Genomic DNA, 13,324 nt, shown 5'->3' with positions numbered 1-13,324 from the left:
TGTCAGAGGAGTCGTCGTCGTGCCTAACCACCATCGTCGCCATTTAAGCCACTGAACTGCCGCACGATGGACCAGAGAAAGAAGATACTGTCACTGCTGAAGCTCAAACGCCGATGCAACCACCACGTTGTCGTCGTCTTCAAATCTACCATCGCTTACGCGCGAGGAGGAGGAGCTCATCGTTGACGCTTCTACCGTCGTCGAAGCCAAGCTCGTTGCCATCACCACCTGCGAAGTCAAGGGGAAGTCGCTGCTGCCGGAAGATAAACCAGCCGCGTCACCGCGCCTCTGTCGTCAGAAAATCGTGCTGCTTCGTCGAGTTTCACTGCCGATAAAGGCGTTCTTCCCTCTAATTTCCATTTCCTTCAATTATCAGGAATATTGTTATCATTGATTTCCGTTACAGCCGCATCGTTGCACTCGGGTCATCGGAAATCCACCACCGAAGCTTCTAGTAGCCACCGTCACTGGAGGTAGCTGCCAGAGCTGCCGCTTGATCGGTTCAGAGGTTGCTGCTGCTTCGATCCTTTGTTGCAGTAAGTTTTCTTTCTTGAAAATCCTCGTCGTTAGTATTTCATTATATATTATTAAGAATTTCGTGACATTGATGTTTTATGATTAAGTTGTCAAGGTTCTATATTGAAATAAAAGTTGTTTTTGTTGTTGCGGAAGTAAGCGGAGCTGTGGGTGCAGCCGCCGCCATTGCGGGCCGAGAGAAAAATATTTCTTTGACGCGTTTGGTTTATGGGTTTCGATTATTCGAGGTAGGGCGCTTTTCTTAAACTTATTTTACTTTCAAAATTTGTTACATGTCGATAATTATATGAAAAGTATATTTTTTATGATTTCGTATGTCTTATGGACTAAATTGAGTTGCTCTAGATGATTGTAATTGTTTGTCTAGTGAAATTATTGACTTTTTGAAAAGGTTGTATATTTTGAGTTATTGATTTTGTTAAATTGGCGGTTGCCAAATTGGTTTTGTTGAGGTTTTGAAAATATTTTGTTATAAAAAATGAGTTGATTTTAGAAAAGATTTAATATTGGAATTAGTTTGGTTCGAAAGAGATTTAATATTGAAATTTGGTTTGATAGTGAACCTGATTTGATATCAAACATTGGTTTAAAAGAAATTGGAAAAGAATTTGATGTTTGGAAAGAATTTGATTATTGAAAATTATTTGCTATTTGAAAATGATTGAGAAGGGTTTGAGGAATGTTTTGATGGGACCCGAGAAGGATGGTAGAGTCCAAGATTTAGAAGGGATGCTGTCAAAATTTTTATTAAAATTGGAGGCTTCGTTTGAAGTGAACTATTTAGAAAAGAAGGAATTGATGATGATAATGAATTAAAAGTATGAGACTTGCAAAATTGAGACAAATTGGAATTTGTCTCCCCCATGGATGAGCTTGGAATTTTTTTCATGGATATTATTGAGCTTGGAGATACGTGTACAGAGGGATTGTCCAATGGTTAGCTACCAGGATATGTCAAGTTGGCTGTATAACCGACAGATGAGCTCATCAGCCATAGGACAAGCATTCATCATATGTATTTGTATAATTTGTTTTGGTTTGCCTAATTGCTTAACTGTTATTATCCGCTATCTGAGCTACTTGCTGTAGCCGTTCTTTAAATGTGTTTGCCTTGTATTTTGTTTGTACTTGTGATTGATTTCCTATTTTGAGTTTGATGACGATTGATTTAATTTTGGCCGGAGGCCAAGTTTATTTGAATTGGGCCGAAGGCCGAGTTCATTTGATTTGGGCCAGAGGCCGTGATTTGGTAAGTTTGATTAGGTTATCCCTGGATATGCTTTGAAATGATATGGTAAAGTAATTTATGTGGAATTCTTATAAGTATGGTGTAAATGTTAAGTTTGGATAAATAAATGTTGTGATATTTGAAAAGATTCATAAGACGAATGAAAATCACTGTTTTTAAATTATATTCTTTTCTTTATACGTATCCTCTTATGACAATTCTGAAAATCTGTGGTGAGACCATGTAGTTAGGTTCTCACCTCCTAGAGCTTTACCTTTTCAAAAATCGGATGAAGGAGCATTATAAAGAGTTTTATTGCGTTTTGTTTATACGATATTGTTTTAGTTAGATAGTTTTTCTTCCCTTGCCTTTGTTATTATAATTTTGTAAGAGGGATAGGAGTTGTATGTTTTATATGTATATTATCTTATAAGCTACTTATGTAATAAGTTTTGTATATATTTATATGCTTATTTATTTTTTAGTTGAAAAGTATTTCCGTGTTTATTAAAAAGAAAACAGTGATACGGTTTCGAGTCAAAGGCTCCTATTTTATTATTAAATATATGAAGTCGTCGTAATACTTCTCACTATCAGAGTGGTGCAGCCGGGAGCATAACATTCTGATAGTAAGGGTGTTATTGAACTGAGTTTAGTTAGATCCGAACCTGGTCCTAATATCTCACATGGTCTATTTTGACCCGACCCTAAATTGACTCGAAATAAACTAGGTTAAACCGGATCAATCTGATATAAAATTAGTGTATACAAAATTATAATTTTTATATAAAAATTAGTAAAATTTGACTTTTAAAATTGAATTTAACAAATGTTACATTATATTTATAACAAAATAAATTATCTTAAAGCTAAAACAATACTATAAAATATAAAAAATATTAATTAAAGTATAAAATATATATTTTAATAACAAAACACGACTCCGGGCAATTTAGGTGATTTGAAGCATGATATGAACCCGATCCAAAAATAGTATCATGTAAAAACAGCAAACCTGAACCCAGCAAACCTGAACCGAACAAAATATATCTCCGGTCTGAGTCAAATTTTGGGTCAAGCCGGATCTTAAACACCCTTAATACTTAATATAAAGAGCTCAATTGCTTGCTCATTAAATCTATTATTTAGCTCTTTCAATTAAAAATTTATCACACTAGTAAAAATATCAACATGATAATGGTGTTCAATAGTGACAATATCTTTTTTACGACGAGATCGATTTATGTCACTAAAAAAAGTACTTGATTATTGCAGAAATATTAAGTTTCTCCAAAGTACTCCCAATTACCATCTCTTGATTGTTGAATCAATGACTTTGTGTTAGAAATCAGATTCATAGCATTTAATGTCATGGAATTTTTGTTGAAATGGTTGACAAAGTCAATCAGTGACTCCAATTATTTCTTTTATCATATGCAAAATGAAAACAAGATCAAACAATAATAAAGAGTTAAGAGCATAAATAACATTACCACGTTGAAAATATGTAGATCCGCTAGTAGTCAAATATTTAAAAATTATAGTTGTTGCTCCGAACATATGCAAAAGGCTACAAATTAAGTTGAAATGAGAGCTCTATCTAATATTTTCAGACCTTTTTAATGTGTCAATTTAATTAGTTTTTCTTTCTGCTTCAATTTGATTAGTTGTAACTTAGTGGATAATTTTAGTTGCATAAGCAGATTGTAATTTATTTGCAAAAAGAACACACAACACTGACAATTAGTCAAACTTTGAAAAAATTACATGAATATTAACAACTTTTTTAGCCGTAGCAACAAGAGCTAACTGTAATTGATGAGCAAAGTATTGAACAAAATATGCATAAGGGCATTCTTGAATAATTAAAGTTTGTAACTCCTTCCACTCTCCAAGCATATTACTAACTCCATCATTTTCTTGACCTCGAACATTTTCAATATTGTGGTTGTGATGAGATAATACAAAACAAATCTCTTGTTTAAGAGTAACAGAAGTAGTATCTTTGACATGAACAACTTCTATTAGCATTTTTTTTAACAAATCTATGCTTATCAACAAATATTACGACAAGCGTCATTTATTTTTTTTTAGATTCATCTTTAATTTCATCAACAATCAAACAAAACTTTGCACCACCAATATCATTGTGGATTTCATTTTGTACCATTCTAGCAAAAACATGTAGAATTTCCTTTTGAATAGAAGGTGATATGTATATTATATTTTGAAGAGCAGTATCCAAGACAAATGTATTCACTTCTTTATTAGAAAAAGCTAAAAGGGGTCACACTCTCTTCGAATGAAACCTTTCTCAGCGAATGAGATAGATGCAGGGGTAGGGGAAACTCAACTAGAAGACTAGTAAACTTACATCTCGAGTGAGATATATCGAAGAATGAACTTAGCCTTAAACCACAAATGGGGTCCTTTTGGTAGCAGATCCTAGTTCTATATCTATCCCATTACTAAATGTCTGGCTTTGTGCCCATTTCTTCAAAAAAAGATGAATCGCAATGTGTTGCATTAGATATATATCCATAGATTGAATGGGTCATGCATTACTCGGGGAAAAACTATACTTACTGCTTAGTATAAAGAAAAGGTGCCCTACATGAAATAAAAGACAAACGAATTTCTGGCCCTTCATTTTGTGGGTCAAACACATACAACTGTGCAAATTTAGCTGGATTGCCTTCTGAGGTAGGAGACTACCCATCAAATGACAATTCTCACCACATAGAATAAATGTTGGTGGGCCTCTTGTTTTATTTATTGTTCGGTCGATCTTTGCACCCATTGAAGTAAATTGGAACATATTATCATATGTTCTAATGTTCTCAAGAAAGTGCTTGTTTTTATTTGTTACTCCATACAACAACTCATATAGTTCCTTAGGAGCATCTTGTAAGTAAGGTATTTCGACCTGATCGCCTCTGCAACAAAATGTGAATTTTGGGTCGGTAGAGTTGTAGTGCTTCCTTGTTCTTTCCTCGTACTAAAATAGTGTATGACAATGTTCACACGCATACATTACATCACGCATGTGCAGGTACGAATTAGCTGAAAGGTTGTACCAAGTCAGCTTGTGTGTGTTTAGTGTAAAGCACACTTCATTATTGGTATAAGCAAATAAGCAAAAAATTACCTGTTTCATACTTATGTTTTAGCGGTGTTAACGACACGTTTTGACTGCATGCTGATCCTAAGTATAAACATAACAACCTTATAAGTCAATGATTATAGTGGCTAAAATGTCTACAAATAGTTTATCAGTATCCTCTTTCAACATCGTATTATAATAAAATCTCACCCGTATAGAGAGAGTTTAAACTTGGTTGTGTTACCCCACGAGCCATAGTTCCAGTGTCATTTATCATGTTATGTGAACTGACTTCTCCTGTTTTATTGGGTAAGTTTGATATTTTTGTATCAAGAGATGTCGCTGTCTTGTTAGAAGTAATATCCCCATTATTTCCCAATAGCTTCATTCGTGAATGAGATTTATCTTAAATCAAATTTAAAATAGTCAGATGATGAAAGCACACATCTGAACTCATTATTACAAAGATGACTGATATGTGACCTTTAGAGCTAATTATCAATTAATACCTTTTTCATTGTTGTTATGCATGATTTTTTTCTTGTCTTGAATTTTCAGTATCCTTAATCTTTGTGCTTCCCTACTTTGTTCTGTAAATGTTTGAGAGTTTAATATGAAATGACTTTAATTCTATATACACAACAATCAAATGATAAACAATTTCAATAAGGTATTTTCTACCCAACCCCCTCGTAAATAGGAAGTTGATTTCCTTCTCTAACTTATTCAATTATTATTGGAGAAATGAATTTTATTTATTATGATTAATATTAATCTTCATTGTTCTAAGCTTAAGTTAATTAAACTAAATTTATAAACCGTAATAAAATAAATTTTGCAAATTATAATTTCCAACTAATTCTCTCTTAATTAATAGATACTTTATTCTCTGTGACATGTTAATTTTTTATTGATTAATATTTTTTTGTTATTAATTACACTGTTAATTTAAATTGCTTAAATTTGACCCAAATTAATATTTTAGTTATGATTTGTAACTTTATGTTGAATTCTTGTTTAATTTTTTAAAAACATTTGTCCGATTTAATATTTTTAAAACTTTTTTTTCTATGTCATCTATAGGGAAAATAAAAGAAAGAAAAATAGAGTAATAGAGATATAGACATACTATTTATATTTTTGAATAATAACATTCAAGTGATGGAAGTTTTTTGCATCAATTCACTATTGTAACCAAAACTGTATTTCTATCTTAATATTATGGCTTCGTCTAATCAATTTGTTTTCGTGTAATTTTTTTCAAGAAATGATGTAAAAAAGAAGAATTGTTTGAAAAATCAAAATTGAGCTAATATTTTTAAAAAAATTACATAACACAACATTTAAAAAAAATTACTTAGTGACTCTATCATAGTTCAAATACTAATTATTTCTAAATTTTGGCAATTTAGAAGTGCAGTTAATCAAATTAAATAATCAACCAATCATAAGTTAATATATCACAGAGGGTAAATTACATGTTAACTAAGAGAGATTTGGTTAGAGATTACCTTGAAATAATCATGCCTGTGGTAGTTGACCCTTAATCATTCTTTATTCAAGTTTTAAGTTGTTGACCTTTGACTAACTCTATCCTAATAAAGCATTAAGTGTGCATTTATACACTTTTAATATGGTTAATTGCCATCTTTATTTAAAGTATTTAATCAACATAGAATCCACTAAGGACAAATAAAAAGCCAACATATAAACCTGATCCTAAATGTACCTACATTAATGACCTTGCTTACTTGTTTTTGTTTAAGATGCAATAACACAACAACTAACCATAAGAGATTGAGTCAATATTGGGTGAAACTAGGCTGTTTTCTTTTCTTTTGAAGGATCTCTTTGATGGTGTATTGTACCCTGTTTCATTATCTTTTAATAGAAATTACTGTTATGGGATCAACATTATGGGATTCAAAGCAAGTTTTATCATGAATTAATGCATACATGTACTTGTGGGTTGCGTAGTATCAATCAATCTTTGTTCTTGATTTGGATTTGGTGTTTGGACATAGAAATTTATTTCTTCTCATGCGGATGCATTTTTTTGCAATACACATCCATCTTCCTTTTATTTTTTGAACCTGTCACATTGTGATCCACATTACTCAAATCTATTTTTATCATATGCAATTAATTTTCAAACCAGTCAGCTTCTACATATAGATTGTGCAAAATGGATATGTTAAAATCTTTCTATGATACAATTTGAGTTTCAACTGAATCTTCCCAATACACCTACAACAAAAATTACCTCTCCTCTATGGAAGATGAATAAGTTGTAGACTTTCAACCTCTAACTTACGAATATTTTCAGCTGGACTCAAGGGTATCTTAACAGAAAAATTTAATGCATGTGGGTGTTGTGCATGAGTATAACCATATCTTATAATACCCTACCATACAGAGACTTATGCTTAAGTCATAATTCAGAGATGACAAGGTATTACGACCTCTAAAATAAAAATTTAGTACGAATAGTATTGTGAAAAATGATTATAACTAGGAGCCTTTTTAAGAAAAAGGGGTAAAACAAAAATCGTAACTCAAAAAGCGCAACACTCCGATCGATAACGTAACGAACAAGGATAAACTAGCGTGAACTTATATATATATATAAAAGAGTGTCAAAAAGGGAATATCAAAACTCAAAATCCAGCTGCGAAGATAACCGGTCCGAGCATAGCAATATATACATATAATAAAATAAGGAAACCCCAAGGAAACCCAAAGGAACACAAATACAAAAAACCTATTCTCCAAAATCCTCTCTAAGAGATGTCATCATAGTTTGTATTATTCAATGGAGATAAAAGTATCTAAGAGAAATCATAAAATCAAAATAGAGTCCCGAGAACAAAGGATCTTCGCTAATCCAGAAGTCTCCAGCATGCTTCAGCGAGAAGCCTTACGTCCTGCATCTGAAAACCACAAAATTCGCATGGGTGAGAACCAGAGGTTCCCAGCATGGTAACAGCTTCCACATATATAATATATAATAATAGAGGAAAGCCGAAGACAATCCTAGAACTTCCTCCAGATAAAATCAAAGCTTATAAACAAGCTAAACCATAAAGGGCATCTGACTAAAGATTCTTTAGTCTAACTAATACTTCCCTTTCTAATTCCTTCAGACCTCCCAACCAACAGCAAGAGTATAATATAGCAAACACAGTTATATCAGACAAGAGATATACAAATAGGAACAAATAAGGCATTTAGACAGATAGCAAGTAATATGCAGTCAAATAGGCAATCTCAAACAATTCACATAGTATGCATATGATGAATGCCTGTCCCTAATGACTGATGATATCATCTGTCGGTTATAGAGCAAACCCGACAAGTCCTGGTAGCTAACCATTGGACTGTCCCTCTGTTGTGTCTCTCCAACTCGAGTTATACTCAATATAAGCTTGATCATAATCATGATCTATATCCATCACCCTCACTGGTGAATATTTATGGGGGTGAGCTCATCTGGGGCTTTCACAGTGCCCGGCCACCCTGACAACATAGGGTCAAAAGAGCTTCGAGTCTCAACCTGGAGCACGTGGTGGCTAGTCACTGCTTCCTCCTAGGGAAACACTCATCTCCGATAGTAGAAGTGCAAACATTCACAATTCATTCAACAGCATATATGCATATATACATAGCCATAATCATGGCTCCGCCGTAACACGGCAATAATCCAGCCATCCGGCTCACGATTAATTCCATAACCAGCCAATTCATTAACAATTATGGCCCTTCGGCCCATGGCATAACAAGCACTTCCACCGCCATCCTCCGCATCTCACGTAATCATCTTTGATCCTCATTGATCATTCATTTTTCCCTTGCTTCACTCGCAAGTTACCACATTCACTAGCTCCATTTCTTATTGCTAGGCATATCATAATGATTTAAGACATAAGTGGTGAGATCGGAGGCTTAGAAGTATGAAATTTGGTTTCTAAAACTCAAAAATCAACTTTGGGATGAAAACAGGACCACACATACGCGCACTCCACGCGCACGCGTAGATGGCCACAAAACTCATCGACGCGCAAGCATCATACACGCAGACACGCGGATTGCAAAATAGCCAAGCGACGCGCACGCGTCAGCCACGCGTACGCGCGGGTACATTTGTGTCCCAAGCACAAAACTGGCACAACTCTGGCACAACTCTCGGGAAAAAGGCTGGGCATTTGGTGCAACGCATCGACGTGCCCGCGCACACCACACGCACGCGTGGATGGTGCCTTCTTGAAGAACGACGCGCACGCGCCATGTGCGCCTACGCGTAGGGGGTCATTCTGCTAAAAATTTTCTAAGTTAAAAGCTGCAGAATTCACAGATTCAACCCCCAATCTTCCGATGGACATAACTTTCTCATTTTAAATTGTTTTTCGCCCGTTCTTCGAACGGCATGGACATCCCGGATCCAATTTCTTTCTAAACAAGTTTGGTACAAAATGAGGATCCGTAGTCCAAGTTATATCCCATCATGCCCAAAAACCATGTTTTCATAAAAAACTACAAGGTGTCATTTTCAAAACAAGCCATTTTCAACTCTTTTCAAAATCAACCAAAATATGCCAATTTTAACTCTTTTTGAAATCAATCAAAATGTACCAAAATCAACATCAAGCCTCCTCAACTCACACATCAACACTTCACCACAATCCACAAAACATCATCCCACCATTTTAACACTTCTCAATCAAATGGCAAAGAGACAAACACATAAACATGTCATACATACTATCTCATCCCAATTTCCAATAATACAATTTCTAATTAACTATCATTACACATACTCAATATCATACTCACCATCAACATGGTGTCACCCACAATCCAGTCCTCAATTGCTCATCAAGCATATATCACAACATGCATATTTCTCATACATCATACCATCAAGGCATCAATAATCATCATCACATATATGACCACATCATATATCTCAACCATTCAACAACATCAACAATTCAATGCCTATCTTAGGGCCTCTAGCCTAAGTATTTCCTACCACATTACATATTAGATACGAGAAACCGAGACCATATCTTAGCTGATTTCCCAAGCTCAACCGGAGCACTTCCAAACCACTTGTCCACAAGCCCTCTAGGTCTCAACAACTCCAAGAATAGATTTTTACCACCAAAAATCTCTTTTCAAACTTTCCAAGGTCTCAATCAAGCCCCAAAATTTACATATACACAATCTAAGCCACAATCATCATACCCATACACAACATCTCAATACCCAAATATCATATAACAACAAATTACACTAGGATTGAGAATCTTACCACACCCAAAATCCAAGGAGGCAAGATTAATCTTCTCCTTCAAGAGAGTTAGGTCCTATAACATCAAAGAGCCTAAAATCTTAATATTTTTGCTCATGAAACTCAAAATCAAAGCTGGAAATTCGAAGAGCAAAACGTGGCTTACCTCAAGATTGATTGTATGGGTTTTGTAGAGCTCTCCGTGGTGAACGCGTGGCTACAAACGGTGCGGCAATCGAAGCTCTAGATCAAAAGTTATGGTGGTTTGAAGATCAAATGAGAGAAAAAACTTGAGAGAGTGTTCTTACCTCCATGACCTCCATTTTCAGTGTGTGAGTGTGTCAAGTGAGGAGAAAGAGTGCTGAAAACCAGGGTTTTGATTTAGTTATGTTGGGCCAAGGGCCCACTTTGGATCCGGTTGGACAGGTTTGGCCCGTTCGGTCCAATCTTGGTCCAAATTCCACAAAATTGATACCGAAATTCTCGTCTCGATCTCCTCTATCATATTAAGCCATAAAAATCACATTTTTGGCTTTCTAGAATAAATTTTCATTTATAGGTTAATTAGCCATTAATTAACCGGGTCTTACATTCTACCAACCTAATTGGGAATTTTGCCCAGAAAATTCAAATTCAATTACCTGAGAATTAGTGTGGATAATCTGTTTGCATCTTCGACTCAAGTTTCCAAGTGTGTTCCTCAACACCGCCTCGAATCCATGCCACTTTGACTAATGAAACCTCTTTTCCACGCAACCGTTTGATACTAGTATCATCAATTCTGACTGGAGCCACTGGAAGCGTCAAATCTTCCTTTAACTGAACCGATTCAGGTTCCAACACATGGCTAGCATCAGGAGTGTACTTTCGAAGCTGTGACACGTGAAACACATCGTGCAGGTTCGAAAGATGAGGTGGTAGAGCCATTCGATATGCCACCAGCCCAATCCTCTCCAGGATCTGAAATAGACCAATGTATCGAGGATCCAACTTCTTCGCTTTAATTGCCCTACCTACTCCTGTGGTTGGAGTAACCTTAAGGAAAACATGGTCTCCTTCCTCAAATTCCAAGGGCTTCTGCCTCTGATCGACGTAACTCTTCTGGCGACTCTGCACTGTAAGCATCCTATCTCGGATTTTCTTGACTTGTTTAGTGGTCTCAGCTATCATTTTCGGCCCCAACAAGCCTTTCTCTCCAGCTTCATACCAATATAGCAGAGATTGACATTTCCTCCCATACAAGGCCTCATACGGAACCATTCCGATGCTCGCATGGTAACTATTATTGTATGTAAAATTCACTAACGGCATATACCGATCCCAACTCGCCGGTTGATCCAAAACACAAGCTCTCAACATATTCTCTAGTGTTTGGATCGTCCTCTCGGATTGACCATCTGTTTGAAGATGGTAAGCTGTACTCAAGCTTAATCGGGTTCCAAAAGCTTTCTGAAATGCACCCAGAACCTCGAAGTGAAACGAGGATCTCTATCAGAGATTATAGTAGCAGGTACACCATGAAGTCTCACAATCTCCTTTATGTATAACCGTGCTAGCTCCTCAAGGGTGTAAGTCATCCGAATGGGTAGAAAGTGAGCTGACTTCATCAGTCGGTCCACAATCACCCAGATAGCATCAAAACCAGCCCTAGTCTTTGGCAATCCCGACACAAAGTCCATTGCAATACTTTCCCACTTCCATTATGGAACCTCTAAAGGTTGCAACATCCCGGAAGGTCTTTCATGTTCAATCTTTACCTTTTGACAAGTTAAGCACTTTGAAACATATTCTGCCACATCATTCTTCATACCCGGCCACCAAAACATCACCTTTAAATCATGGTAATCTTAGAACTTCCCGGGTGAATGGAGAATCCGCTTTTGTGTGCCTCCTTTAAGATATCTTGCCTCAAAGTGCCAACATCCAGCACAATGATCGTACATTTGAATCTCCATAACCCATCTTTTTCTTCCGACACTCTCCACTGTTTCCCTTACTCAATAGCCGGTAACACTTTCCATAACGCTTCATCATTTTCATGAGCCTTTAGGAGTTCGGACTTAAAGTCACTTGAGATTTCTAATCGGCTCAAACACAAAGTTCCAGATACTTCTCGAGCACCAATTTCTCAGACTCTCGAATCCCTTGAGCAACTTCTCCTATTGACTCATCATCCAAGCCGCATATAATGACTTCCGACTAACTGCATCTGCCACTACATTCGCCTTTCCTGGATGGTAATTCAACCCAAAGTCGTAGTCCTTCAATAATTCCATCCACCTCCTCTGCCTCATATTAAACTCTTTTTGATCAAAGAGATATTTCAAGCTCTTGTGATCGGAGAAGACTTGGAACTTAACCCCATAGAGATAATGCCTCCACACCTTCAAGGCAAACACAACCGCAGCGAGTTCCAAATCGTGCGTAGGGTAACTAACTTCATGAGGTCTCAACTGTCGTGAGGCATATGCCACCACATTATGATGCTGCATCAGCACGCACCCTAGACCCTTTAATGAGGCATCACAGTACACCTCAAATGGTTCGTTTGGCTCAGGTAACACCAACACAAGTGCAGTGGTAAACTTTTTCTTCAATGCCTGAAAGCTCTCCTCGCACTTAGGAGTCCAAACAAACGGTGTGTCTTTGCGGGTTAACTTTGTCAATGGCAAAGCTAATTGCGAAAAAGCCTTTGATGAACCTTCGGTAATAGCCAGCTAAGCCCAGAAAACTCCTTATCTCAGTTACTGTGGTTGGTTGCTTCCAATCCATCACAGCCTCCACCTTAGCTAGATCTACGGCTATTCCCTTCTTACTCACCACGTGACTCAAAAACTTCACCTCACTCTTCCAGAACTCACACTTAGACAGTTTCGCATAGAGTTTCTTCTCATTTAGAATCTGTAACATGGTCCTCAAGTGTTCCCCATGCTCTTCTTCAATCTTGGAGTAAATTAGTATGTCGTTAATGAAGACAACAACAAATTTATTCAGAAACGGACAGAACACTCTGTTCATATAATCTATGAATACTGCAGGAGCATTTGTCAACCCAAAGGACATTACAGTGTACTCGTAATGACCATAACGAGTCCTGAAAGTGGTCTTAGGGATATCCTCACCCCTTAACCTTATCTGGTGATAACCGGATCGCAAATTGATCTTG

This window comes from Arachis duranensis, chromosome 2, assembly GCF_000817695.3.
Source record: "Arachis duranensis cultivar V14167 chromosome 2, aradu.V14167.gnm2.J7QH, whole genome shotgun sequence".
NCBI classification, from domain to species: domain Eukaryota; kingdom Viridiplantae; phylum Streptophyta; class Magnoliopsida; order Fabales; family Fabaceae; genus Arachis; species Arachis duranensis.
This window is presented reverse-complemented; position numbering follows the sequence as displayed.